At 38.7% G+C, this 6,591-nt stretch overlaps 1 pseudogene; it reads right to left on the bottom strand.

The window, feature by feature from the left end:
• Positions 1-1,016: 1,016 nt before the first annotated feature.
• LOC141495063 (fructose-bisphosphate aldolase A pseudogene) lies at positions 1,017-3,600 on the bottom strand (annotated as a pseudogene).
• Positions 3,601-6,591: the final 2,991 nt, after the last annotated feature.

The following is a 6,591-nucleotide window of genomic DNA, read 5'->3' as shown; positions in this document are numbered from 1 at the left end:
ATGATACAGATTGTCTGCACTCTAGGATAACCTCTGTCCACCTGCCTGTTCTTGCACTGGTGGGCAATTATTCATATCTGGTCAGAGAAGAAGTATGCTTGGGGATAGGTAAGTATGGAGAAAAAGCAAAATGGGAGACAGAGTATCTGCAAGCAGTATCCAGGAAGACAAAGTATGTTCTTCCTTTCCTCTGAAAAAGCTACAAAATGTTCCTTAACTCAGATCATTAGTACTTGAGCCAACTAGCATATACTTAGCCAGGCTAAAAATGTGCTCAACAGAAAGGATTTAAGCCACTGGCTTGTTTCTGGCCTCCTTCCAAGGAACCAGAACAAGAAGGTTTATTTGCTTCATGAAAATTTAACAACAAACCTTTCTGCAAAGTGGGGTGCAGGATGCAGTGTTTGGAGAGACTGAAGACTTAATTCTGGTCCAGAGCTTTGTGTTTCAAGATGGGTCCTCTGAATGAGAGCATAAGAAGCTTCAATTTAGGTCTCAGTTCATCTTTCTGTAAAATGGAATTTAATCCATTTTTTGTTTAATAACATTTTATTGAATCTAGTTATATTTATTGCCTGGAGGTTGTTGAAACACCATGAAACCATTATAAGAGATTTATTTGATTCAATTGAAGCAAATTTAAATTCAAGTATATGAGTGCCCATAACAGATGCTTAATAGATGCTTGAAATGTCCAGCTGTGTGGAATTAAAAACAACAACAAAACACCTCAGTAGTCTGGAACCCCTGGGAAATAAGTTATTCTAGAAAGCTAAATTGTTTGAAAAGATTAGAGTTTAAGCACCTTAAAATGCTTTTGTTGACATTTTGAAGGGAAATCTTTTTTTTTCCTTATTAGTTGTTTATTGGAAAGTGGGCTGAGGAGGGGTCACTAGATTCACCATACAAGTTACAAGTGATGGAAGAGGTCAGAACAAAGCTCTAGGATCTCAGTCTCTTCCTGGACTGTAAGGGATGGTGCCTGGAGTGTTAGGGCATACTCAGGTGGGAAGGCCTTAGTAAGCATGGTTAGAGTGACTCGCTGGCTGCAGCTCCTGACTTTCCACTTGGAATATACTTGCCTTGAGCAGCTTGGCTGTTAGCCATGGCCTGTTTGATATATTCCTCTTGGGCAGCCTGGACATTTTCCTTTTTCCAGCTCAGGTTTTGAGAGTGGAGTCCTGAAGGGCCCAGCCATAAGAAAAGGTCAGGGCTCATGGCTTATGCAAGGGGCAGGTATTGATGGCATTGGGGTTGATGGAGGCATCCTCCTCACTCTGACCCTCAGACAGGAAGGTGACACCAGTGACTGCAGGAGGCACAGTCCATTGAAGGGCAGTTACAGTTGCCACTGCAATCTCCTCATGTGAGTATTTCTGGGTACAGGCATGTCCAGGGGTGACCATGTTAGGTTTCAGTAAGGTCCCTTCCAAATAGACATGGTGGGCACTCAGAGCTTTGTAGACAGCAGCCAGGACCTTCTCAGTGACATACTGACAAGTTTTCAGTTCATGTTCTCCACCAGGGAGGCTCTCTGGCTCTACAATATGGACAATGCCATTCTGTTGAAAAAATGCTGACATATTAGGCCAGCACATTGGCATTCTCCATGATGGCAAGTGAGGAAGGTGTATTCTGAAGGGAAATCTTTTAAAAAATATTTTCCTTCTTCCTTAAACAGAGTTTATTGATCATAGTGGCAGCTAAGTGGCATAGCAGATAGAATGTTGAACCTAGAGTCAGGAAAAACCTAAATTCAAATTCATTCTCAGACATTTACTAGTGATACTGGGCAAGTCACTTTTGTTATCTCTATTTCTTCATCTTTAAAATGGGCATAATGATAGTATCTACCTTCCAGGGTTGTTAGAATAACATAATTTTTTTTTTTTTAGTTTTTGCAAGGCAAACGGGGTTAAGCGGCTTGCCCAAGGCCATACAGCTAGGTAATTATTAAGTGTCTGAGACCAGATTTGAACCCAGGTACTCCTGACTCCAAGGCCGGTGCTTTATCCACTACACCACCTAGCCACCTGCTAGAATATCATAATATTAACAAAGCACTTTGCAAACCTTAAAAGCACTATATAAAAACTACTACTACTATTATTAATTCAATCTTTTCTTGATGACCTAAGGTCATCATTATGAATCTCAGTGGCATTGCAGAATATATTTGGAGATGTCCATAGGGCCAGGGCTAAAGAGGATTCTCTTTACTACTAATCCAGCTTTTTTGAGTTCTTGTATCTTTTTATAATTTTTTTACCTGATTAATCTTGAACATTTCTCTATTTGCTTACTAGTTCCTTCTCTGCTTCCAACTCTCCCCAAACCTAAAAAAACCCAAACCTTTTCCCCCTCATCCTCATTAGCTGTCATGTCTTCCCTCCTTTCAGCTACATATTCTATACCTCCACTTTCCTCTCATTCTCTTCTATGGGCTTTGCATGCCTGCTGAGAACTTCATTACTCTACTGAAACTGCTCTTTCCAAAATCATCAGGGGTCACTTAATTGGCAAATCACATGACTTTTTCTTAATCCTTCTTGACTTATCATTTAACTCTGTTTTCTAACATCTTCTCTTGGACACTCCAGTGGGGGCTTTCCTGATGCTACCCTCTCTTAACTTTCTATCTAATGCTTCCTCAATCTCCTTTGCTAAATTATCATGCCCACTAACTACAGATATATCTCAAAGTTCTGTCCTGGAGCCTCTTTTCTTTTTTCCTCCAAACTCATAGCTCCAAAGGATATATTTATCACCCCTGTGGAGATGACTTCCATATCTTATATCCAATCTTTCTTTTGAACCCTGTCTAACATCACCAACTGACTACTGCATATTCAGTAGGGATCTCAAACTAAAAGCATTTGCTATCTTTCCCACCAAATCCACCCTCTTCCAAACTTTCTTATTACTTTTTTTTTTAAGTTTCTTTTGCAAGGCAATGGGGTTAAGTGGCTTGCCAAAGGCCACACAGCTAGGTAATTATTAAGTGTCTGAGGCTAAATTTGAACTCAGGTCCTCCTGACTCCAAGGCCGGTGCTCTATCCACTAAGCTACCTACCTGCCCCTGACAGCAAGTAATCTTTTATAGGTTATTCATGTTCAATCACACTTGACCTCTTTCTATCCTTCCAATCTTCTGATACAATTCTTCTCTCCATTCACTTTGGTCTATCCATACTAACCTATTTTCTGTTTCTACATAAGATGCTACATCTATTTCCTTTTGTACTTGCTATTCCCCATGTCTGGGGTGTTTTCTTTCTGTACCTCTGCCTTTTAGAATCCTGGTATTTAAGAAATAGTTCAAGAACCACCTTCTACCTTTTCTCATCCCCTCAACTATTAAAGTCTATCTACCTGAGCGTTATCTTGTGCCCATTTTGTTTATCTTGCATATTTTTATACGTCTACATGGTGTATTCCTTATTAGAACATAAGCTCCTTGAGGGCAGAAACTGGTTTACTTTTGCCTTTGCTTTTTGCCATTAATATAGTGCCTGTCTCAGAAGTGCTCAATAAAGGTTTGATTACTGAGCTATCAATTGTCATTTCTTGCTGCTCAGTGTTCCTATTTGTAGCTGCCATTATTCTTCAAGGATTTATATACCCGATAACCAAGCTTGTTAGACAACATGAAAGTGTGGAACACTTTCAAACATACAAAGCTTTGAAGGTTTATGCTTTATGGCATCTATTTTGGCTGCTAAGAGGTCTTTTCTGGGTTTTATCAAGTTCTCAACTGCCTTCTTGATAGATAAGTTCCTGAGTAGTTAAGATCTGGGATATTACTTCATAGGACATATTCTATTCAAAAAGGTGAAGGGTGGCTAGGTGGTGTAGTGGATAAAGCACCAGCCTTGGAGTCAGGAGTACCTAGGTTCAAATCCAGTCTCAGACACTTAATAATTACCTAGCTGTGTGGCCTTGGGCAAGTCACTTAACCCTGTTTGCCTTGCAAAAGCCTAAAAAAAAAGTGAAAGGCATGAAATAATTTGAGAACAATATTGACAGCACATGAATCCCTCACAGATCCCTTAAAAATGAATCCCACACAATTTTTAGGCCTAGCATAACCCATTTCTAACCACTAGGGTTGGTCCCCTGAGTGTGTAAGAAGCAGAGCAGTAGATTGGAAAGAATACTGAACTAGGAGTCAAGAAACTTGAGAATCCACGATAAGTTTGCTTCTATCACTTGCTGGCCCTGTGACCTTGGGCAAATAATTTCATCTTTCTGGGACTCTGTTGACTTGTCTACAAAACTTTAGCATTGACTTAAATCATCTTTAATGTCTTCTCCCATTCTAGCTTGAGGAGAAGCTTTGATGGCAACCTTTGGAGGAGGGGACTAAGCAGACCCAGTCCAAGGGCAGCCTAGTTCAGTAGTGTCCTGATGGTAAGGCCTAGAGTAATGCTTCCCAAATCAAAGGGAATCTGCCTCCAAAAGTCCTATGACTCAAAACCATTTTGCGCCTTCAGAGTTTAGTTCCACTTCCCTTCTCCTTCCACCAACTGGCCACATCTCTTGGGCAGAAGTACAACCACAGCAGAAGAGGGAGGAGAAAACAGGTAGATATGAAGGGAGAAGATGGAAGCAAGGGACCATCCTTTTTTCTCAGCCTTCTCAGCTAGTTATTCCCTGTTCCTGCTCATCACTTTCATTTTGCTTCCTTCCTATTCCTCCCACCTCAAACGATATAACCTTCTCACTTTATTCTCCTTGTGGCTATTTATTAGACCAGCTGCTGGGGCAGTAACCAGGTTATTTATAGCCTTAGAGGTTTGGAAAGCTAGTGAAAAGGAGCTCCATCCATTTCTAATACCTCTCAGCCAAGTCCTACCTTAACAATATGCCTTTCTTTTCAGGCTTAAGTATATGCTCCATTCCTCACTAGTCAATAAGAGAGAAAAAGAAATCTTGTGACTTGAGCCAGAAGGGTACGTACATTAATTTGGTAAACATCATAGATATAAACTCAAGAGTTCCATATTCTTTTCTAAGTCTCAAGGGCATTATAGCATTCCAATTTTTAAAAAATGCTAGACACTTGTTAATGTGGTAAATGGCAGAAATTGGCAGACCTCTCAGGATTTGTCTGTTGGCATTGCTTCTGTCCCTGAGCTCTTAGAGGTTGCCCCAAGGATGAAATGTGGAGCACATAGAGCCTTAATAAAATAATAAATGTGATCCAATTCCCTGTCCCACCTCTACCTTCCTTATCCTCAAGGCAGTTTTAAATTAGATGGAAAAAATAAGAAAAAAAGTTTAGTTTTGCATCTTAAATTAAATCAAATTCTTCTTTGCAGAGATTGTATCTCTGATAATTCTGTTTTTCTCATCTCTCTCCTGATTAAATAATGCACCATCTTATGACTAGCTGGAATATACAACCCCTTTATAGGAAATAGCAGGGTAGAATGATAGTGAGTCTAACTTTTTCCAGTAACTGTATGTTCTAAGGTATACCCTCATATTTTTGTTGCTCTCTGAGACAGGGTTTCTGACTGACAGTATAGCATTGGCAATAGCCATCACACACAGGTCTAAAACTGAAATATCTCTTTACCTGTTACCTTTTTAAGGTTCACTGGCTTAAGACATAAGCAAGTCAACCTGTTCCCTAGAACAAATTAGTTTGGATTTTCTGTCCCCTCTCCTTTAGTTATGAATTCTTATTTAGAGTGGTCTTCAAAGTGTGGTTTTTGAGAACTATTTTATTAAGCATTCATTCTTCATTACACAACTTAATTAATGTTAATCTAATCTCTGATTATAGAAAGAGGGGGCAACTTCAACATTCTTTTTAGAGTATCTTGTTTTAGAGAAAACTTCCTCATTGATGACAAATTAATTTTCTTTAACCTGGGTAGGAGAGTGGAGGAGGGAGCAGAAGCAGTCATATTTTATGAAATCAATGTATTTTTGAAAAGTTGTAAGTAGAATTTTTGTAAATATTATATGATTTAAAATGTACAAAGATAGCTTTTCATTCAGAAGAATACTATAATTATTTTGTACAATGAAGAATCATCTAATCTATTTTTGGCATAGGCCCAGATTTTCATTTATCATATTTTCTTTTAAGGCAAATCTGTAAACAACTTACCATTCAGAGAACCATATCCCTGTTTAAGAAGCTTGGAACATGCAGTAAACTCAAGAACAGAGGAAACTGGTTTTACTAGAGATTCATCTTTTTAGTTAAGGATTTTGTTGGGGAGCAAGTTGGGGATGGGAGGTAATATGTCTCCAGTTTCCATTTTCAGAAAGACTCTTGAGTCTTTGGTTGTGTGGAGGCCAAGGGTTTGTTGGCAGAAAAACAAGAGCAAAATTAGTTTACATCCTTAGATTGTGGCTGTCTGCCAACATTTTCTTCAAATGAAACATTCTTATTTTCATTCTGGAAGTATTTGTCAGATCTATTAAAATCAAAGGGTAGTAGAAACAAAGATGACATTTGCTGGGCTGAAAGTGCTGCTTCTAAATCTTGATTGAAAAACAGAAATATCTATAGAAATATCTATAATCTTTGTGTAATATATATATATATATATATATATATACATACATACACAC

This window comes from Macrotis lagotis, chromosome 8 (assembly GCF_037893015.1).
Source record: "Macrotis lagotis isolate mMagLag1 chromosome 8, bilby.v1.9.chrom.fasta, whole genome shotgun sequence".
Classification (NCBI taxonomy): Eukaryota; Metazoa; Chordata; class Mammalia; order Peramelemorphia; family Peramelidae; genus Macrotis; species Macrotis lagotis.
The sequence above is the reverse complement of the archived record's forward strand: the minus strand, read 5'-3'. Positions and strand labels throughout refer to the sequence as shown.